Source organism: Cydia pomonella, chromosome 4 (genome assembly GCF_033807575.1).
Source record: "Cydia pomonella isolate Wapato2018A chromosome 4, ilCydPomo1, whole genome shotgun sequence".
Lineage (NCBI taxonomy): Eukaryota > Metazoa > Arthropoda > Insecta > Lepidoptera > Tortricidae > Cydia > Cydia pomonella.
The window spans coordinates 23,955,113-23,979,761 of NC_084706.1; the positions used below are offsets into that span (position 1 = coordinate 23,955,113).

Genomic DNA, 24,649 nt, shown 5'->3' on the forward strand with positions numbered 1-24,649 from the left:
TATAGTTGTTATACAATTTCTTTTTCAATACAATGTAAGGAATCGAATAGTACCATTTTCTTTTTTCTCTTTAAAAGTAAAAATAAGAATTTTTTTTTTGAGACTGCAGCCTTGTTTTTTTTCTACTCTCAACATATCCATTTCGCTAAATTTTGTTATAATATTCAACATGTGTCAAGTACTACTCATAGTGTTGTGTTCCTGCCGGTGAGGGGGGTGCTAGGGTTGTCAACGCGCATGTAACTCCTCTGGAGTTGCAGGCGTACACAGACTACGGAGACTGCTTACCATCAGGCGGGCCACCTGGGGCGGTATGCTTGTTTGCCACCGACGTAGTAAAAAAATAGTACACAATTGCCTAATACAACGTCGGTAACAACGACGCCGCAACAGTAATGCAGCTGCAGTTGATATCCGAAAGTCACCTTAAGATATATCATGAAAATGGAAGTTAAAGTTTTTAACGATCACCACATACATGAGAAATCAAATAATGTGGTGGCTTTTTAATGTAGTACAAGTTACTACGAAAACAAAGTAACATCGAATATCGCGTAGGTGGAGGACGAATAACGAGGGATTTAATTTGATACAAACTCAAACAAGTTCTCCTATTAATAGTCGAATGATTTCGAACAAGTAAAACTAGAATTAATATGTTCTATTGTTAGGCTGGAATTTCATATTGGAACAGATACAAATGAAAACTTATTTGATAAATATGATATCGTAAAATGGGGTAAGTAGGGACAAAACAGACATTCGAACCTTGATAAACAATTATTTTTACATGTGTCACGATGATTTTTATACATAAGTAAAAAATATTCCGGCCGTATGGAATTTACTTTTTTAATGATGTGTCAGTCAGCTAGAAACCGGCTTTCAGTAGGGGATATAACGCAAAATTCTGCGTAGAGGGCGCCATCACTACATTCTGAGGGCTAACCACGAAAAACGAGAATAGAAATTTCGTTATCTGCCTCTCTATCACTCTTGCATATTCGAGCAATAATGCATCAATTTAATAGTAAAAACTTCTCAAAAATCTGTACAAATAATACAACAGATAAAGAAGAGGTAAACAACACGCGGTCTTATCGCGTCTTTAGGTAGCGAAATTAAAAAAAAACAAAATGTTATGGCAGTAGGTGTTCCAGATGCAATAAAAGAAGTCTAGCACAGAATAAATACAAAACTAAACAATATATCATATACAAATATAAATAAAAAAGATATATAAATACATATACATACATATATATATACATACATATATTATCACAGTTTAATTTCATAATTTTAACGATAAGCATAAAATTGTGGGAATCTCCACCTCACAACCACCTACGAAGGAGTTAGAGATAGCAAAGTGGAACCAAGGTGGCGGGGAGCGATCAGGTGGAAGAGGAGCTATAAAGATGAGCGAAAAGGTGGACAGATTGCTGATCAAGGCAAACTAATCCGAAATTACCAACCCAAGTCTTACCGCATACATTTTCCCAACTTACCCCATTGCGATGGTCGCATCGCATCCCTAACTCGCGCTATAATTACGAAGTTATGCAGTGGCACTAGCAAATAGTGTTCCAAGCAAGGCTCGGAAACCGGTTAAATTTCCAAACCGTTATCATGTACTTGGCGCATAACTTTTGATTTCGGTTTCGCTCGAAAAACCGTTATTTTAAAACCGTATTAATTGAGAACAGTTCATGTCGAATTAACCGGTTTAGAACAATAAAAATGTCGGTGTCTATGTTTACGTGGTACACTACCAAGCCGACCGGCCGTTGCGTCGCTCGTCGAATATACCGGTTTTTTTAGGTAACAATAAAGTTCTTAAAGCGTTCGCATTCACATAAAAGTTCGGAGGAAATCGAAATAAACCGGTATTTTAAAACCACATTCATGTGTTATTTAAGAAAACCGAATTCTTTTGTATTTGAAGATTTAGAAGGGTCTTCAAAATCCGACCGTCATCTCGGAGAATATATTGTTCAACGATAATCCTGATTTAAGTCAGTCAAATATTACCCAAACATTGGTTTCAAAAGAGTTAAAGGTAACCAAACAAACAAAATTCATCAATTATTCAATATACGAGGAAGCCTTTTCTAGAATACCGTCTAAACATAATTGACACCTAGCCACCCGATTTCATGCCCTATACTAAAGGTGTAAGGTTCCTTTTTGCACGTGAGAGCTTCGTTTGAGGCTAAACCAAAGCATTTGCTCCTAGATAATGCATAAGGCACCGAAGTGTGTTCAATTTAAACACACGAGGGAAAGTTATTTGAGGGATCGATAATAAAGACTTTGCTGCACGTATTTTTGGTGAAAATTATTTTTTAATCAGCGATCTTTACTATCATTGTACCAAAACGTTACCAAAATCACCAAATTTCTATCGAAAAGTTCTCAGAAATTTAAATTTACTCAACACTGAAAACATGCCAAGACCTTAATACATAAATACAGGATTTATTAGACAGATTCAGACCAAGCTAACTTGGCAGTGATTTTGGTAGCACAAACTGTGCAAGTCTTATTCTAAACGTTATAATTTCATAGAAGTTTGACGTTTAAAATAATACTTGCACAGTCTGTGCTGTCAAAATCACCGCCGAGTTAGCTTGGTCTGACTCTATTCTTTCTGCCTATCGTATTATTAGGTATGTGTTATTATTATTAATAATACTTTTTTAATTCCCACAGGAATCTTTCTGATTGGAAACTTTTTTAAATTCTCGCTGTAAGCTCAGAAACTTCTGAGAAAGTTTCCGCAATTTGTACATTTCTAATCGTGACCTATTTTAAAAATTATTTTTACTTTTAACTGATATTGTTTAATATATATTATTTATTTATTTTATTTAAAAATTTGATTCAGGCAACAAGGTCAATATTACAAATACCTTACAGACTAACATACATATACATTTTATAAAATTACAACTAAACACTATTTAGGCGACAAAACGGCGTGGCTCCGTTGAATCGGCTGCTCTTGTGTCGGATTCGGCAGTTTGCCCCGGAACCTCCGAAACACGACACCCTTCGGCCAGAAGTCGGGCATTCGATGAGCCCCTGCAGCGGACGCGGCGCGCGCACCACAAAAGAGTTGAAATGCACGTAGTGGCGCGATCGAAGCTATATTATATAGATATTATGATGAAAGTTTGGGCTATCTATAGCTTCTTCAAAATACCGGCCAAGTGTGTTGTAAATGTTGCAATTGATAGATGTTTTCCCCAAGTACATGATGACGGTTTGGAAATTTAACCGGTTTCTGAGCCTTGGTAAATTTGGCCCCTGAATTTCCAAATGCCAGCCTAACTCGGTAAGAAATGCATGTCCCACCGCGATATTTAAGGTTAGGCTGAAGAAGTGGTTGACATAGGACTCAATTCATTTATAAAGAGAGTTTTTTAGTCTACCAATTGTTATTTAAATGGTAAATAATTATATATTGTGAGATAGTAAAATATTTGTGAGTATATGAATATAATTTACATTTGATATGAGTAATTGTAATTGCATTAATTTTATTTGTAAGATTATTGTAATTGATATTTACACTATTCAATACTCTCTATAGCCGTTCGATTTGAAGCTGGCCCGGAGCGGCTAATCTTTTGTCTATTGTTACTAAAACGGTGCGTGCTACTACCTGCAAAAAAAGGGTCGTATAATTTCTAATTGGCACCTGAGCGCGGGCTAGTCCAACGCTCAAACTACCAGTGTAGGTGCGCTCTCCGATAACGCGCCTTTGTTCCGCATATCGAGGACACATTTTAGACGAAGCAGTCAATTTAGCGTTCGACTCGCCGGCACTCAGTAACCGTATAGGGACCACACATGAAATCGCAAATTATTTTCCCATTTGTTCATTTTGAATCTTATTTCAATTACCATAGGAATTGTAATTAAATAACCGGTTTAAGTTACCCGGTCCTTTTTTTGCAGGTAGTGGCACGCGCGGTTTTAGTTAACAATATACAAAGGATAAGCCGTTGGGGGCCAGCTACAAAGCTAACAACTATACCTCGACATGTAACAATTGTTATTAATAAAATATATAATTAAATTTAATTTAAAGTTTTGTATGTATTTTTTTATTCCATTTTATAGCAACGAAAACTAGGTATATGTTATGTCAATGCTCATGCCAAGTTTCATCAAATTTAAACACAGAATAAATAATAGTAAATTTAACGAGGAAATGCCGCCAGCATCCTTAATACAATGCCTCAAGGGCCTATTTTAGATTTAAGCTAGTTATAGTAATCCTCCGTATATATCCTCTATGTACATTGTTATTGTAAATAAAATGTTATACTATAGTACTACTGTACAGAAACGACACATCCTACATATTCGAAGTTTGACAGCGATTCAGGGACAAATCATGCTGTCTCTTTCTAATTTATGGCACTATCCCTTTCGACTATTTAGGGTTGTCAAAATTCAAGTCATTATCTTATCTGTGGTTGTGCACGCAAAGGGTCGTCAAGTGACACTAATAATTGCTCGGAGCAATGCCGAACGGAGCCGAGAATGCCCGAACGCTCTAGTGTCTCCCCACTGCATGCACTGGTGTAATTTCAATTGTATGGGAGCGGCTTTTAGGCGGCCGGTTTGTGCGCCTCTAAAGATAGCACGCAAGACTCGGAAAACGTTTTTTCAAAGTTCGGAGAAACACCAAAATAAACCGGTATTTACCGGTATTTTAAAAACCAGTTCCAAGCCTTGATAGCACGAACAATACATTCACAATTTCACACTCACATTTTCATGTTTGTTGATTTTGAATAATTGAAAGCGCTAAAATATTTGACCCCGTTTTTCAATGTATTGCATACATTTCATTTCATGCGCTGTGAATCAATTTATCTTAATAATCAAGCGTGATGAATCCATTGAAACAGCAATAATAATAAACAAAAATATTAATATACATGCAAATGTTATTGAATTAAGTTATGTTAACAATTTTATATGGTTTTCATCCTATACTGCGGCAAAGTGGTATTACCCGAATGGATCTGACGGCCGAATTTTATTGGGGAAGTTGCGGGTTCAAATCCTGGCTTGTACCAATATCTTTTCGGAACTTATGCAGGGAATATCATTTGATTTTTACCTTTCAGGGAAGGAAAGTATCGTGTGGAAACCTGCATACATCCGCAAAGAAATTCAAAGATGTACCTTTGTGAAGTCCCCAACTTGCATTGGGCCAACGTAGGGATTACCTGAACCCTCTCGCGCATGAGAGGAGGCCCGTGCCCCGTACAAGTCAAAATCTATGTCTGTCTGTATCTTATTGCAGCAGTGATGCTGGTGTATTTGGAATCCGAACGGTACGTTAACGCTGGTTGATCCTCACGAAATGCAATCAGTGCATCTACCATGACTTTGACACTGACGTATTCGCTGGTGTATGCGATAAGGATAAAGATAGTAGGCATATTACAATGCGCTTATGAACGTCAAATAAAGCTACACCGGCTCTAACCCTACACCTCTGACCCGAGAAGATTTAAATCCCCCCTCGATTGCAGGAGGGTATCCCAATATGGAGCGGAAAGAAACTCGGCGGGACACATCTTTTCAAAACATAACATCTTATAATTAACATGCATTAAATGAAAAAAAATAGAAATCATGCAATTACATACAGTAGCTACTTTGCGTAAATTACTTTCTATGCATTTTGCTCGTCCTGGCATATTACTGCGAGCGAGATGTATAGAAAGTTTCGCAGACGTTAGGAAATATGTCAGTTTGACACTGATAAGACAGTCGTGTTAAGGCTACAGGAGTCGTCTCATAAAGTATGTAAGTAGTAAGTAGTTATTCAGTTGACGACTTTTATAGAGATAACGATTTCGACATCACATTTAATAATTCATTTTTAGTCTGCATTTGTTTTGTTATTTTTGGTCGGTCTAAAATTTATAAAGAATTATGGAAAAGATTTATTGATATTTAACTTATAATTGATGAATTTTACGGATGATTTGAACTATAATATTTGTTTCAAAAAAATTTTTTTTTAATTATAACACTTTAAAGATTATTTTGCAATTATATAATATTAAAGTGTTAATATGTACATAAGTCCCTGCTTTGAAACGGGGCCCATAGGAAACTATTTATAATATTGTGTAACATCTATATTACTTTGGTCGCAATAAAGTAGTATGATTATGATTAATTAAGTATAAATATCTCACTCACACCTCTTGTGCGTAAGAAACGTAGGAAATAAGATCAAATTGTAAAAACAGAATTGGCCGCCATGAGTATAATATATCCAACCAAAATGAAACAAAGCGTCATATATTGTTTTTCGATACAAGAAGCAATTTCCCGTGAAAAGGAAAATAATATGTAATAAATATGATAAGGAAAACCCTCGGTAACTTTGGATGCAGTGCGCTCGAACGATCATTAAGACACGGGGAAAGTTTCTGGCATAATTTTCTTACTAACAAAAAGAAATTTAGCAAAAAACTGCTTCAAGAAAGTGTACCTATTACTCGTACTTTTACATAAGTAGGTGAGATTGGGTGATTTTTTACTGTATGTACCAGTGTACCTAGATTGGGTGATTTTACTGTAGGTACACTGATACCATAAAATAAAGTAAAATCACCCAATCCAACTAGTATATAGTCCCGTAGTCCAGGTTTCACTACCCAACGACGTGTCTGGAGGCTGCTGAACCGCTTAAGAACCAAGGCTTCGAAACCTGTTAAATTTCCAAACCGTTATCATGTACTTGGCGCCTTTTAATTTCGGTTTCGCTCGAAAAACCGTTACTTTAAACCAGTTTCTATGAGAACAGTTCTTGTCAAATTAATCGGTATAGAGCAATAAAAACCTATTTATTCATGTCGGTGTCTATATTTACGTGGCACACCACAAGGCCAGCCAGCCGTTTCGCTGCTCGTAAAATAAACCGGTTTTTAGGGTTACAATAAAGTTTTTAAAAGGTTCGCGTTATTATAAAAGTTCAGAGGAAAACGAAATAAACCGGTATTTTGTCAACCGGTTCCAAGCCTTGTTCTGTACCCCTAGTGTAAATTAATTCGATAGCGAAACGTGACGTACGCGTTTGCGTTAAGTGTCATTTTGTATGGGATTTAGAAACAGCGCGTCAAGCGGGACGTTTTGGACACTCAAAATCCCATACAAAATGAGACCTAACGCAAACGCGTACGTCACGTTTCGCTATCGAATTAATTACACTAGGGGTACAGAACTGTCATGGGTGCCGCATACCACAGGAATAAATAGGGATGATGTGAATCGGCGGCGGAAAATGCGGATGTGGAAAACCGAAACAAACAATCCGTCACATGGTGTTAAAATACCCCAACACCAAATTCGGTGACAACATCGAAGAGCTCAAGACCTTGACTGAGAAAGCCGTGGATAATTTTAAAATTTCTAGTTAAATATAAATGTTCCATACTATAAATAAATAAATAACAAGGGTTACAAATTCAATATACGTCAGGGATCGGAAACCGGTATTTTTTGTATGGGAACGAAAAAGGTATTTTTTCGTTCTTTGTTAATTAATTCATTTCTAATTAGGCAATCTAATAATACGAAGTTGTTATCTGAAAACACAACTGAGTCCTACATTTAGAGTATAAAATAAACCGAAATATATGGTTATTTCGATGTTTTTGCAAAAAACCGGTTCCGATCCCTGATATACGTATTGGTTATTCCCAATTTTTTTATTTTGATTTATATACATATTTTGCCTTAGTAATTCCACATTACTTAGATAATAAATACTCTTCCAACTAAATTACCACTTTCAAATAACTAACAGTCATACCTGAACCGAGATATTTGAACCAAAGTAGATGTGATATCATAAATTAAAGAAAGTGACAAAGCCCTCCTGTGGTGAAGGCCGGATTACAATCGACGTCTTTAGCTATCTAGGCTTACGAGAATTGAGTATAGAGGCTCAGGTACTGTCAAAGTAAATTTTGTAGTCAATTAAAACTGCCATCTTTCGATACAGGACTATACCTCTTAGAATGACATAGGCTATTTGAACCATGTTCTTTCACTGATATGTGTTAAATATCAAACGGTGTCGCCACCCATGTATAGGCTAAAGATATATCGCCATCTATTCGAGCATACATTTTTCTTGATTTTTCTAGGCACGTATTTTTCTTAGACTTTATCTTTGACCGAGCTAAGGTCATGAACCCCTAGGCTACCTCGTTACGGCGGAACTGGACCCGATTTGTCGACTATAGGCCATCTTAGTAAGACTAGGCGTCCACCGTGAGCAACTCTAAGGGCCAGCAAACATACTTGGATCTCCTATACGAATTGCTTACGGAATTACGATACTCGTATAGCGAGAGAGATTGGTGCTGCCATCTATACGTAACTTAGGAAACAAAACGAATTATTTTTAACAAATAATTTGATTTGTGTTTTTAATTACCAATACCCACGTTACTAACTTCCTCTCACCATGTTTTACAGCACAAAGATTGTATCACACCTTAATGCCTTCTAAAAATAAAATGGCGGAAACCACGGCCTCCTAAAAATGTCCATCAAATTATACCTATATATAAAGCAAAGACGTTTTTGTCCGACCCACATCCGCGTTGCGCGGGTTTCCTCAATTTCCTCACAACTGTCAAACAGTATCCTGTCCCTGTAAGGTGTCCCAGTAATTCCGATCTTTTAACGAGCACACAAGCTTAGAAAAAATACGCTGCAAGTGCAGCGGCATTATCTCTTTTACGTATAATTTCGTCTTTGTACTACATAATTTCTAGTAATATTCTGGTGCTTTATTTCATTTCAAGCATGGTGTAACTTATTTTAAATACAGTGAACATGTGCCTATGTAAAATAGTGCGTGTTATTTAACTTAATGTTAAATATTAAGATGTTGCTATATGTGAGATCCTATAATTGGCTCTGTGTCACTATTTATGTTGTTATTAGCATAGTTATAGCTGTTGGTTCTCCATGTAAATAAAATAAATAAATAAATCCAATCCAATCCAATCCAACCAATGTAACCAATATTTCTTATTGTTTTCGTACAATAAAGTATTTACTTACTTTTTTTAATTCTTAAAAAGATTTATATACATAATAGTTATATACAGAAGTATCTATCTGTCTTCCAAGCTATATATCCCACATGGTGAAGGGGTCAGCTTTCCGTGTCTTTCTCTTCCACTGCGCCCTATCCTTGTCGTTGTTTTCGGATACACGGCACTCAATCATATCTTTTAGCACTACGTCCTTCCATCTTGTCTTCGGTTTACCTCTGCCTCTTTTACCGGGGATGGAAAGTCGTAGTGCCAAATTTTCAACGTAGTCCGGTGGTCTCGTCCTTACGTGGCCATACCAACGCAGTGAACTATCCTGCATTTTGTCGGCGATGTCACGCACGCCCAGGCTGCATATATACAGAGGTACAAATATTAAAATAAATTAATAAACTAGCTTAAATCTAAAATAGTATCAAGGATGCTGGCGGCATTTCCTCGTTGTGCAAGGAAGCCGACAGATCTTCGGTCAATAGTTGTTTCAACCAGATGCTTCACTTACTTACTGATGCAGCATACTAATGCAGTCAGCTGCATTACTGCAAAAAACGTCAAATTTAATAAAAACATGTCGATGACCTTATTTGACGTTTCACTCGGGAATGCAGTCAGCAGCATTACTATAGCGTGATTTTACTGCCGCAAATGTCACACTTGATATTGCTGCTCAGATTTTTGACATACCTATGCATCCATTACCACTTAGATGGTTGGCAGTCTTCATCTGTGCGTTTCTCTAGAAACTTCCTGCCACGCACAGCTGAACTGTGGAATAAACTATCGCCTGCGGTATTTCCGGATCGATACGACCTTCAAACCCAAAAGAAAACAGCGTACCCCCCATCTTAAAGGCCGGCAACGCACTTACAATCCCTCTGGTGTTGCAGGTGTCCATGGGCGGCGGTAATCGCTTACCATCAGGTGATCCGTCTGCTCGTTAGCCTCCTGTGTCATAAAAAAAAATGCAGCAGCAATGCATTCATAATACTGCAGCAATACTGCTGGTGTAGTCTGAATCCGAACGGTACCTTAATACCCACTTTACACACGAAAAAGAGAATTTGAAATAGAGGTGGAAAAAGAGATGAAAGGTGGTGTCAAAGAAATATTTGCAGCCACAGTAAATTTACGGCCATCATTGGATACGTTATTAATACTTTTAGAACGCCATTTGACTTTGATCCTTATTCTTTCACTGATATGTGTTACATTTGTTAAATATGAAAAAGTGACGCCATCTTACACAGCGTCCAGAGAGGAAAATGAGGACTACGTTTATACGAAAAAGCGATTTCGCACCCCACTTTCGTCGTAATGAAAAACTTCTAAAAATAAAATAGCGGAAACCGGTGCGTGCTCTAAATGTCCAACAAATTATATGTAAAAAGCAAACATGTTTTTGCCCGACCCACATCCACGTTGCGCGCGTACCTCACACCTGTCAAACGGTACCCTGGTGTAATTCCCATCCCTTAACGAGTGTTCGGATACAAATAAATAAATATTATAGGGACATTCTTACACAAATTGCAAGCTCAAGACGGCTTGTGTTGTGGATACTCAGACAAAGACATATATTATTATATAACTAATACTTAAATATATAAAAAGATTTTGGCATCAATTTCATTTTTGGTACAAGCTATTATCGCTGACTGTATCTGTCTTTCCACAGGCAACTAATACTCATCGAGACAATTCTAAAAACCCCAAACACAATTAGGTTGCGATGTTTTATCACAGAGTTCCTGTGGCTACCTCCTGTCTCCATCATCAGATCAGCTCGATGGTACCATAATATTGCATTATCACCTGACTTATGTCTATGCAAATTTTCAGCTTCATTGGAAACCGGGAAGTGGGTCAATTTAACTTGAAGATTTGATTACAGACAGACCACACACCCATGACTACTTACTAAAACATCCATGACTCAGGAACAAATATCTGTGCTCATCAGACAAATAAATGCCCTTACCGGGATTCGAACCCAGGACTATCGGCTTCTTAGGCAGGGCAACTACCCACTAGGCAAGACTGGTCGTTAAACTACTAAGTACTGCTGCAACAAATAATGCGGCGGGAAATTGCTGCCACATTTGTAATTTGCAGCAGAAATTAGGGTTTGCATGCGTTACCGGCCTTTAAGATCTTTTTTTGAAGGTTTGAAGTCGTTTCGGGCCGAAAATACTGCAGGAGACAGCAAAGCTCGAAAACCGGCTAAAGTTCGCAACCGTTATCATGTACTAGCCAGAAAACCTTTTAATTTAGGTTTCGTTCGATAAACCGTTATTTAAATAACCGTAAAATAACCTACCCAGAATCGTTCCCGGCTCAAAGGCCTCCATTATTCCCGCTGCGAAAAATAAATTAGGCCCTGGCCTTGCAATTGGACTAATATTTTAGTACCCATCTAAGATTCTGCACTATATTCTGTATGGAAACAGAAGAGTCGTAGAATATAGGGGAAACCAATACATTTTGGCACAGACTAACAGAGCACATTAATCTCAAACTGTCTGAAACTCGGTGAACAATAAAACAGCGACTGATTTTGCATTTGCGACTGCAGTTTTCAGGGCAATTCAAACGTTCACTGACATCAGAATGATATCAGAATCATTATCAGTTTTGTCAGACATGCATGTTAACTAAATTATATCATTTTAATTCGCAATGGCAAGATTTGAATTTTTTTAATTAGATTTTTAAATTTTAAATTAGTTCCCAAGAATTCTGCGTTAACAGCGCACGTAAATCTCGAACTGTCTAACAGTCGACTGAAAAACAAAACAGCGACTGATCGCATTTACGACTGCGACTACGGCCCGAGCTTCAGTCTTCCGCCGAACGCCGCGCGGTGAACACGCGCGCCCGCCGACACTTCTAACAAATCGAAACTTTTCACTAGTATGCCATGTTCGGACTTTGAGGTGTTTTCGGAAAAAGGTACCTGTGTGATGTAAGAGGCTTTTATTTGAGTTTCGGCTGTTTTTAATGCTTGTCTAAGTCGTAAGTGTTGGTGAGAAATAGTTTTTTTTTCACCTTAGAATATTTAGTTCGTAGGAGTTTATTATTTACACTAATATTAAATAAAATGTACGATTCATTTATGTCATTCGGTTGGCCGGAATATTAGAATATATTATAGTGTAAACAGTAAGCCAACACACACACACAACAGTAACAGTAAGTACATAATATAAAATCATGGTCCTTTTATAAGTTTTAACACAATACTACTGCATAAATGCAGGAGAAATTTATAAACGTTCAAGCCAAAAATTAATTAATTAAATAAATAAATTAATTAAATTAATTATTATTTTCTCTTATAAGCTAAGTTATACCTAATATTTTTTTTACGGTTCTAAGAACGTTTCCTTTGAATCAGTTTGAGCTGAGATCTTAATGACTAGGTATTTTATTAGTATTAGTACCTATTGATAAGTAAAAGTAGTGTAATTGACAACATATTTTTTATAATTATTTACATATGATTTGGAAGAATTATGCTTTCTGAAGGCTGCAATATATTAATATAAATGTAAACAATTTGTTTGTTTTTACAAATAAAACAAAAGAAAAAAAAATGTGAAAAATACTTGTGAATATTGTATTTGTCATTGTCATTTAAATACAAAGTATTTATTGAAATTCAAAACAAAGGGATATTTATTTACATAATTAAATTATACTCGTATCTAGGTAGTAATCGTTTTTGAAATAGACATAGCCGAATGGATCGATGAGGTATATATTTCTTCAAATTATATCACATATTGTTTTGTCCCTTATCTAGAAGACTAACGAATAACTACTTTATAAGTTTTTAGTAAACCTGCCGCAGGAAGTCCCTGGTTCAAATTCTGGTAAGGGTATTTAAAATAAATAAAAAATACAGATATATATTTATTTTCAGATTCCTCAGATCCATAGATTGTTAGTTACAAGACACTTATAAAACTAAATTATAAACTACCTTATAATAGGTTCCATTAGGATAAGAGATATCTGCGCATGTAAGTAAATAGTTTATGTAGCTTCAGATACCATAATTAAAAAAATACTGCGAATTTAAGTTTTTTTTTATTATTATTATTATTTTTCATAACAATATACTATAAATTTTCAATCAAAACTTGTTTTTGCACTATTCTATATATTTTATAAGCTGGAGCTATATATAAACTAATTACAGGCATAGATATACCTCCTGTCATTGTAGGTTTAAAATAAAAACGTAACTCCGTTTTTATGTATATTTTAAGCACGCGGCAGGGTACCAGGCTACTGTACTATTTAATAAGTTACCTGTTGAGTTAAAGTCACTCACAAATAGCCTAATTTGCAAAAATAAGTTAGTCTTTCTTGCTAGAGAAGTGCTACTATTCGGTAGAGGAATTTGTGAATGAACTAAATTTTAACATATAAAATTATAATAGCGTTATTAATTACTAAATTTAAAATTTGATATCATACATTTATATTGTAATTAAATCTTAATTCCCATTTTGTTAGTTTTCGTGTTTTTATGTCTTAATTTTAATATTAGTTGCATGTTTGTTGTTTTTGTTCATGTAGTTTTATGTAATTTTATAATAATTATAATTCAAACACAATGTAAATATTGTTCTATGAATTAATAAATAATAAAAATAATAGGTGAAATTCGGCCGATTGCATTGTATAACTTGTTGTATTGTATTGTATTGTTGTGCCCAGTTGTTTGCGTGTGTACAAATTGTTACTACTAGCCCATATATTACATATTAAACTCGGTAAAATCCCGTGAATGAAAAAATCAATATTTTACGTATCATCCGGCACAATTCAAGGTGAAGCAAATTATACCACTAACTATAGAGATGATGATGATAACTTAATGGCGTTGAATTTCTAATGGGGACACATGTCATGCAGAAAAGAGCGTACCTTCACTTAGGCCGCGGACGGAATGTTAGAGAGAGATGACTATGCTATGATACGAAGCGTTAGGCCCTCAGCACACGGCGCGTAAGCGCAAGAGACGCGTAAGCGTATCGTAATACGCGCGTAGAACGAGAGCGCTACGTGCACGTACAACTTCAAACAAGTCCGCACACGAAGCGTCGTCGTAGCGTAGCGTATGAGATTTCTGTCGTCATTACGACAGGCGTAGCGTATACACGCGTAAAAAACAAAATTCTGACATATATATACATATATCAAACAACAATAAAATCATCATCCGACGAGAAAGTAAGATCGTAGATACATCCGCCGACAGTATTGGCCGAACGTTAATTGCAATTAACAATTACCCACTATAAATTGAACCGTAAAGCGTAACGGACGGTTACTGTTTACGGTTCAATTTGTAATGGTTAAGGGTCATTTGCATTAAAATTTCAACCAACACTGTCCGTCGATGACATCTGACGCCAGCGAGTCCAGCGACTACATGATTTTAACTAATTAAATTTCACTTATAAAGCGATTACGCTTACGCGCCGCTTGGTGTTCTATGCGTTCTCGCGTTTCTTCTAGAATTCTACGATTTCTACGCGTCTCGTACTTATAACGTTTTGACGATACGCTTACGCAACGCTTACACTTACGTGCCGTGTGCTGAGTGTCTTACCAATTGCCACGTTGGCTAAGCACCCAGGTGGGATCAAAGTGGCACTTTTCTGTTCTGGATCATATTATTGTCAGTATAAAATATCATAATGAACATATATAATAATAATAATTCAGCCTATATATGTTCCATTGCTGGGCACAGGCCTCCTCTCATGCGCGAGAGGGCTCGGGCTATAGTCCCCACGCTAGCCCAATGCGGATTGGGGACTTCACATACACCTTTGAATTTCTTCGCAGATGCATGTAGGTTTCCTCACGATATTTTCCTTCACCGAAAAGCTAGTGGTAAATATCAAATGATATTTCGTACATAAGTTCCGAAAAACTCATTGGTACGAGCCAGGATTTGACTACAATTTCTTTACAATAGATTATGTGCATACTCGTACTATTTTTTTAGCTTACATTCTTTTGAAACAGAAGTTATTTGTTTTACAAGGGGCCAAGGTTGTTTTTTGACCCCTCGTGCTAATATTGATAGCCGAGCAAGCGAAAGATTCCAAAATCGAAAATAGAATTTAGAGCGTTGCGAAGGTTTCAAGGCACGAGGGATAAACAAACTTTACCACCGAGTGAAACACAAAATTTTCCACCACACTAACTCAAGGAAAATACTAACTGCAAAATATCAAATAAAATCGATTCGAAATTGATATTATTAAATATTTTTTACTTTTTATTTATTTATTTGCTTAAATAAGGGTACAATTAGTTGGGCAAAGTTTCAACGTCATTCCTTATTTTATCATAATATGGCGTACAAATATTAAATACTTAATTGTTATATAACAAAATATGTACATACATGCATTCTTATAAAGTGTATGACACAATTTTATATAATGTCACAAAAATTAAAATCTAAAATTAACTCACTAATTAATGTCCTACTACATAATATTAATAAGTTTAAAAGATTAATCTAATAATAAATAATTTCTCTCTATGCTCATAAATTTCAATTTTCCAAAAACTCATCAGAATAATAGGTATTTTCAAAGTTTTGTATACAAATTTTCTTTTAAATAAACTAAAAATGGCAGTTCCTTAAAATTTGTAATGCAATTCGTTTTCGGCATGAAAAGTTGGTTCCTATTTATAAGCACCTCGTTTTGATGTCATCGGGTCAATATTTTTGGGTGTTTTCTAACAAAAACTCAAATTTCATATATGTACATGGGGGGTAATGTCAATATTCTTTTGCTTTTAAACAAATGTTTCTCATTTACAAGTCTACTTAAGGAAACAACTCGAAATTTGCATTTGATTATTTTGCCACACATGTGAATAAAATGCAACTTTCTTATCAGTTTTTGAAATACCAAGAGACCCTTTACCTGCTGGTGTGGTGAAAAATTATTTCGTCATAAGTGATGAGAAAATCAGTATATGTCACATAGTAGCATAATTCTTTCCACTTTGGCCGTGAACACTTAAATCCCCCACAACAACAGGATTTAGGACGTACATACGTTTTTTTTATTCTACGCCGGTGGCAAACAAGCATACGGCCCGCCTGTTGGTAAGCAGTCTCCGTAGCCTATGTACGCCTGCAACTCCAGAGGAGTTACATGCGCGTTGCCGAATCGTTATCTTATTTTTCGCTAAAAACTGTCTCTAAAATACAGGGAAACGGCAAAACGACGTCAAAAACGTGGAAGAAGAGGCTACCGTCAGAATAAAATGAATATCTTAAATTTTATCGAACAAGCCAAAATTATTGTTATTAGAGCGTTTTCATCATAAAACGAGCAAAAAATTCCAAGTGTCAACCAAATATTTTTAACGATTCTATCACAATTTTATATTACCTAAGGCTTGACCATTTTTAAAGATAAAAATAACCGCCAAGAGCATGTCGGGCCACGCTCTGTGTAGGGTTCCGTAGTTACTCTTCCGTCACAATAAGCTAAACTGGAGCTTAAAGTATAGTAAATTATTAACCAAGGGATCGATGAAACTGTACCTTTCACCCGAGTTAAAAAATAGGCAAATTTGCATAATCAGTACCTACTTAAAGTAAGTCTTTTTACTATGAAGGGAAAACTTTTTTCGATAACTCAAAAACAGCTAAACTGATCATGTCCGCTATAGTTTTCATTTAATGTCTTTCTTAAGCTCTACTTCCAGGATTTTTTTCATATTTTTTGGACTATGGTTCAAAAGTTAGAGGGGGGACACATTTTTTTTTTCTTTCGGAGCGATTATCTCCGAATATATTCACTTTATCAAAAAATGTTTCTCGAAAACCCCTATTAGTTTTGAAAGACCTTTCCAACGATACCCCACACTCTAGGGTTGAAGCGAAAAAAAAATTTCACCCCCACTTTACGTGTAGGGGAGGTACCCTAAAAAAATATTTTTTTTAGATTTTATTGTAAGACTTTGTCGGCTTTATTGATTTATATATCCATACCAAATTTCAGCTTTCTAGCACTAACGACTACGGAGCAAAGCCTCGGACAGACAGACAGACAGACAGACAGACAGACGGACATGGCGAAACTATAAGGGTTCCTAGTTGACTACGGAACCCTAAAAAGGAATTCTCTTTTATAAAAAGAAAAGGAAAAATCTGCTCTTTACACGTAAAATATTTGAAAGATAACGCAAGACAGCACAATTGTCACTTAAATTAAAATTATCTGATGAAACGGCCATATTTTCCCGTTCCCTGAATTCCTCAATTTACCGTACAAATTTTCAATTTTACAATATGAGTACGAACATTTTAAATAAAAGCTAAATTGGCCCCGGCATTTCCTTGAAGAGGGAAAAATGGCTTTGCAATTCTAGCGAAATAACGATAATTTTCCTATGAAATTCCGTTTCGGGAGAAAACGTTTTCCACTAACTTAATCTCAACAAATCACTTTGATTTTGATGTCGATCACTTCAGCATAATATATTCTAAGTTTATAGGTTTCGCTTAAAAAAAAAACAAATTTTGAAAAAAAGGGGAAAAACATTTTCTCATTTCGTATGGACTTCCCTCTTAAAGGTTCGGCACTTTAACCTATAAAACGCTTGTAAATCATAATAAATATCATATGCGTTGTAATTCCTCCTCTATACTATAGGTATAAAATAAAATAATAGCAGTTTGCACAATGTTAGACTTTATTGTCCTTAAACCGTGTACAAATCTGTGCCCCTAGTGAAAAGGGGTACAAGTCCGATTTTGGCTAAATTGAGTTATATATACCAAAATGTTTGAAAAAATAAAACGCGTCTGTTGGTGTAAATGGATCTTAGTTATCTCAAAGATTAACAAAGTTACGAACGTGCAAAATGATATAACTAACACAAATTAACACGGTATGGTGGGTATATGTTAACATATATTCTTGTTAACAAAAAAAGCATATCATTATTTTGTGAAGAAAGGCATGAGTTTAGATATGTTTTACAAGTTCGTTTTTTTTTTGTGTGTAACGCTATACCTACTTTTATTTCTTTTGAGCATTCTCGATGACACAGGATCGAAGTCTACTTAAATTAGTTTACACTAAAAAAATGATATGAATAAGAGAACAAGTTGACTTAAATCCATATTCACGACGTAATTTTAAAAACCGTTTGTACAAGTTGACTTATACCGTCTTAAGTTAGTAAAATTTACGTGTAAAACGATACAAGTTTAAGCGCGATGCCCCCGCGCACGCCCGCGGGCCGTGCAGTCGCCTGTGTGCAGTGCTGAGAGAAGGACGTACTTACGCCGCTTGCGAGCCGCAGACACGACAATTTATACGGGTGAGTTATATCCCTTTTCACCTATTTTTTTAAGTTTCTTCTGGCAATAATACCGTAACATTTTAGGATTTAGATTTACATGTACCCTTTTACACCAAGCAAATTTGGACTTAAATTAAGTAACGTTTAATAATAAAAACTGTGATCGATTGATTTCTTTTAGTATAATTATGGAATGAAATGTTTGTATGGCCAACTTAGTTTAGTTTACCTTACTTAGCTATAGATAGGTTCCTATAAAGCCATTTTGTATCGGTTTTAACAATAAATAGGTACCTAAAATGACTTTGACGACTTTGTGCTTCACTCGCTACTGTGCAATATCAAAGAATTATGGTTTTCGGTCGAATGTATGTACGTTTGTCTGCCTACGTCCCTTCCGAGGCTTAAATGCAATGTACGCAGAGGTACATACACAACAAAAGGCCGTAAGTACTTATACCGTTTGTTTGTGCTCATTGCGTCTATAAAAAATACCTACATTCGATTTGAGCTCAGGTGCTATGGGAAGGCTTGCACTTTAAAAATGGTTGATGTATCTACTACGTATTATGGGTGTCCAATTGTTTGGTAAGGTGTATTCGGGTAATTTGGAAATTGGTTGATCCCGAAAATCATTAAAAAATCACTCATATTCTGCTGTGTTTTTTTTACAGAATAACTTGAATGCACCTTACACCCTACAATGATACAAATATCCTTACCTTACCTCAAGCCTTAACTTAGTCAGTTTTTTTTAATTGAACTTATTTGTTTAGGATGGCTGGCAGAAGCCGCATTAATCGAATGCTCAATCTTCTTGAGACGAAAAATGAAAACAATTCCATATTATTCACCGAAAAAGAACAACTTAGTCCAGAGAAACTGCGGCCAGACAGCCCGAAGCCCGGTTGCTCAAAATATTTACCAGAATTTCAAATTGTAGATGATGTACTACCAGGCAATTTTGAAAATGCAACAGATATTGAGGAAATCGCAGACAATTTCTTCACTGATACAGATGAATCATACATGGCCTGTGTTGATATACTGTTTAGCTTGGTAGACTCCTTGCCGTGCTTTTATGTAGACTATAGTTCAGGTAGCGATAACGATTACGTTCCTGATACTGAAGGAAGTTCAGATTCAGAGGGAAATAGATATCCCAATCCGGCCAGAGAAAACGTTGTTATTCCCGATTCAGATCCGGAAGAAAATAATTCTTTTTGGGAACGGGTTGGTCTTAAAGAAGGACGTAAACGTAAACCAAGAAAAAGTAAAAAAGAGCGAAGAAAGGATAGGGAAGAGAGAAAAAGAAGGAGAAATTTGGGCCAGGAATACAAAACGAATACAGGCAAAGAAGTCAAAAAAAGAGAATTTCAGATGCTCGGAGACTGTAGGATGAACTGTGCTGAAAATATACCTGAAGAATTTAGGCACCAAATGTTTAAGAATTACTGGAGTTTAGGAGAATACAATAGAAGAGTTCAATTTATTGCTAATTTAATTCAAATTCAAGAAAAAAAAACACAAAAGGTACACGCAACAAAAAAAAGGCAATTTGCCAATACCTATTATTTGACATTGCAGACCGAGAGTTACAAAATTTGTTTTCTAAAAACATTTAACGAAACTTCAAAGTTTGTGCAGATTGTTACCGACAAACTTAAGGTGAGCGAAGGACTTGTACTTGATTCAGAAAGGGGTAAGCAGCCTTCTATTACAAAAATTAGCGATGAGAGATTAGAAACTGTAAAAAATCACATTTTATCGTTCCCTGCATTTGAAAGTCACTATGGCAGATCTAAAAGTAAGAAAAAGTTTTTGGCCCCACATTTATGCTTGGCAGACATGTACAATGCTTATCAAGAAGTGACAGAAAATCCAGTGAGCCAAACAATATACAGTTGGGTATTCAAAAGTCAAAATCTTTCTTTTAAGAAACCTTACTTGGATACATGCATAAAATGCGACAAGCTTGACATGGAAATAAAAGTGTGTAAAGATGAAGAAAAGATAGCAAAAGAAAAACTGAAATTAGCCCATGTAAAAGAAGCAGAATCTATATATGATAGGAAAACTTCAGAAAAAGAACTATCGATTGCAAGTTCCGATACGTTAGTTGCTGCCTTTGACTTACAACAATGTTTACCGACGCCGTACTTAAAGTCAGGAGCTGTATTTTATAAACGCCAACTATGGACATTTAACCTAACCATAAGGAATTGCACCACTAATAAATCATATTGCTTTATGTGGCATGAAGCTATAGCTGGTAGGGGAGGCAATGAAATTGCATCTTGTGTTTACAATTTCATTCTTAATCATGTCCCTGATGGTGTAAAACATTTAATATTTTACTCGGACTCTTGTTATGGCCAAAACAAAAACTTTTATATGGTGGTCATGTATCTCCTCGCGATACGTAACCATCCTAGCCTGCAAACAATAACCCACAACTTTTTTGTACCTGGACATAGTCATATGGAGTGTGATGTGGATCATGCACTAATAGAGAAGGAAAAAAAGAAAACCCAATTAAACCTACACCATCCCAGAGACTGGTATCAATTAGTTCGCACATGTGGAAAGCGACACTATTTTACTGTGATCGAAATTGATATGGATCTCTTTTTAAATTTCGCAAGCCTACTTAAGGGGCCGTTTGTGCAAAGGAAAATTGATGAAGACAGGAACAAATTTAATATTTCGGAAACTGCCATATTTCGATATTCGCGAGAAGATTTTCCTAAATTTCAGTTCCAGGCTTACGAAAGCGATCAGTGGAAATACGTAAGCATTCTTAGGAAACGAGGAAAGTCTCCAATGCCCAGCAATATTTTTGAAACTGAAAACATACCTCGTTGCTACAATAGTCCGCTGCCAATATCTAATGAAAAAAAAAGAGACCTTATGTTTCTTCTGCCGCTAATTAATGCTAGCGCCAGATCATTTTATGAAGGGCTGACTGCTTCTGAAACGGTTAAAGACTCTCATCCACTGGAACCGACTGAAAGTATTGAAGAATAAGCTTATTAAGCTGTATTGTGTTACATTTTTGTTGTGAATGTTAATTTATGATATTTTTAATAATGATTATTAAACAATGCCCAATAATTGATTTGTTACATGTCTTTGAGAATTAAATTGTTTCGTTTTCTGTAGACTGCTGGAGTAAGTAGTTTTGATTTATATATTTTCTTAATGAAACTTACAAGAAAAGCACGACTTTTATTTCATAATTTTGCCTGAATGTTCGATACAACTTTCAAAAAGCATCAGTACAAATCTATTAACATCCGTTTACACTTGAGTGATATCCTGTACAAAAGGCTACAAGTCATTATTTTCATAATTAGTCAAGAATTAGACATGCGAAACAAAAGGCAAAAATCAGTCATTTAAAGTTATCTTGGGAAGTTTATTTAAAAGATTGCCACGTTAAAAGTTATTTTATAAATATTTAAATGTATATTTTTATTCACCTATGCAAGAAATATGTGAAAAGAGGTACATGTTGATTTATACTTTTGAAATGCATTGATCGCAATGGATACAAGTCAATTTTTTTTTTAACCGTTATATTTATACAAAATCAAATAATACAACTTGAAAGGGACTATTTTATTTGCTTAAACTGCATTTAAAGTTATTTAGTATTTTTTACCGTTACGACACAGTAAGCTCCAATTTATTGTCCAACGGTTTTTTTGCTCTCCTGTAAAGTAGCATTTTTCGACTTGTACCTCTTTTCACTAGGGGCACAGAAATGTACTAGACAAATGTAGAAGAGCGGGCCTTCCTGTCACAGGTATTATACATACTTACTAGGATGTCCCAACCATGAATGTGTTATGTTGTAAACTATTTAACGAAAGAAATGCATACAATCAATAACATACAAGTACTAAAAATCATGGAGAATAGAAAATATTTAGTGGAATAACGTGTTCTCTTTTTGTATCACGTGGTATACGTGTTAAACGTATAAAAATAATATGCGTTGTAATTCCACCTCTATACTATAGGTATCAGATACCGAACACGGAAGTCCTCCGTCGCGTTAAGATGCCTGGTATCGAAGCGCTTATTATCAAGCACCAGCTGAGGTGGGGTGGCCACGTTGTGCGTATGGGTAATAACAGATTACCCAAAGCAGTATTCTACTCAGAACTCTCCAGCGGAAAGAGGAAACAGGGGGGTCAGTACTTGCGCCATAAAGACGTCCTCAAGCGTCACCTGACCACTTGCGGTATACCGAGTGATTCCTGGGAGAAACTGGCGATGCGTAGAACGGAATGGCGCGAAACTGTGCATAAAAAGGTAGAGCAATACGAGCAGCGGCGCTTGGAAGAACTCCAAGCGCTATCTCCGTAAGACGCGACCGAGGCCCTCGTATACCTATACCTACAACCCAGCTGGCCAGCTTCATTGCGCACCATGCGATCGCATTTTCAAAACCAAATTTGGCTTTGCAAGTCATATTAGAGCGTTCCATGTTTCCTAAAGCAGTTGAAGTCAAATAAAAGCAGTTGAAGGAGTCGCCGTCGTCGGAAACGGCGAGGAGGACTATACATACTATAGGTATAAAAGACAGCAGCGTTCACGCGATCGATGTCACTAAAAATTCCCTTGATACATTACGTTGCTCTCGTTGCAGCATTGCTGTCGTTATTAAAACGTTTAATCCGCCCTTTAATTATTGAAGATCGGCAGTGATATTACCCACGTCCACGCTGCAGCAGCGTACAAAAATTACAATTTCAACGCGTACTCTATGCATGAGAGGCGGGCTATGGGTTAACGCGGCACGGGATTAAAAATGCCCGGGCCAATTTGGCTGATTCTATTTAAAATGTTCGTATCCGCGTGAATTGTGGGAAACAAAATTGAAAAAGTTGAGCCGTAATTCAAGGAATTCAGAGAAAACAGACAGTCGTTTTGTTAGCATGATTGGGTAGGTATTTAATTTGTAAAATTCCAGACGACTTTTAAGGTAAAATAGGCTTAATGATAAGTTTCTTTTAATGATTCATTGATCAGTTGATCCGGTTTGTTCTGAGGCTAAAATGTCTGCATGGGACCCATTGCATTAAAGCAATACAAAATGGGTAATGTATTGTTTGTTCGCATTTTCATTAGTCATAATTTGCTTTCTCTTTCGTAACGGGTGACAATCACGATCCCGAAGTAGGAAAACAAGAAATCGCTAATATTATAGTGAAATATTGTATTTACCTTACAACCTATATATAAAAACTCATTTAATGTCGGAAAAAATAAACGTACAGGAAAGAACAAAAAATAACAATAAGCACAATACGGTGTGCGTCCAATAAATGTAGATTTTTTTTTCTACTTCGGTGGCAAACAAGCTTACGGCCGCCTGATGGTAAGCAGTCTCCGTAGCCTATGTATGCCTGCAACTTCACAGGAATTTATTTTCTTTAATAAAATGTGAGGAACCGAATGGTATCACTTTTTTTATTTTGGAAGCAATAGAATAAAATTAATTTACCTGTAAACAGCTATAAATTCTGAATGAGGTCTAGTATTTTTTTTTCATATTTATTTGAATGTAAATTTACTTTGATAATTTGACATTTTCTATCTATTTAATTAGAATTTGGTATAAAATTCAACATGTATCATCATCCCAATTGCATTGTTGCTGCAGCGTGGAGGCGGGTAATATCCCATCTTCATAAATTTAAAGGGGAGGTTTAATTAAACGTTCTAATCACGACAGCAATGCGGCAACGAGAGAAACTTAATGTATCAAAGAAGTTTGCAGTGACATCGATCGCGTGAACGCTGCCGCTGCTGCCTTTTATACCTATAGTAAAGAGGAGGAATTACAACGCATATTATATTTATATGATTAATAAGCGTTTTATAGGTTAAAGTGCCGAACCTTTAAGAGGGAAATATAACATATGATCGTCCATATAAAAAGAGAAAACGTTTTTCCACTTCGAAATATTTTCTATTCTCCATGTTTTTTAGTATGTTATTGACCCGACGAAAAACTAGGTTTATTGGTTTGCCTTTTTTTTCAAAATTTGAATTTTTTTATTAAGCGAAACCTACAATCCTATAATATATTATGCTGAAACGATCGATATCAAAATCTAAGTGATTTGTTAAAATTAAGTTATTGGAAAACGTTTTTCCCG

At 35.8% G+C, this 24,649-nt stretch overlaps 1 protein-coding gene and 1 pseudogene across 4 annotated transcripts in view; both read left to right on the forward strand.

The window, feature by feature from the left end:
* The first annotated feature begins 11,730 nt into the window (after nt 1-11,730).
* LOC133517315 (uncharacterized) overlaps nt 11,731-24,649 on the forward strand; it is a 132,383-nt gene continuing 119,464 nt past the window's right edge. For 2 of the 4 annotated variants that reach the window (XM_061850574.1, XM_061850571.1), the window contains exon 1: nt 11,731-12,078. The gene's annotated coding sequence lies outside the window, so the exon portion shown is untranslated. Of the gene's footprint in view, nt 12,139-24,649 lie in introns of all 4 variants that reach the window. The other 2 variants (XM_061850573.1, XM_061850572.1) reach the window with 2 other exon arrangements.
* LOC133517502 (uncharacterized) lies at nt 17,888-20,439 on the forward strand (annotated as a pseudogene).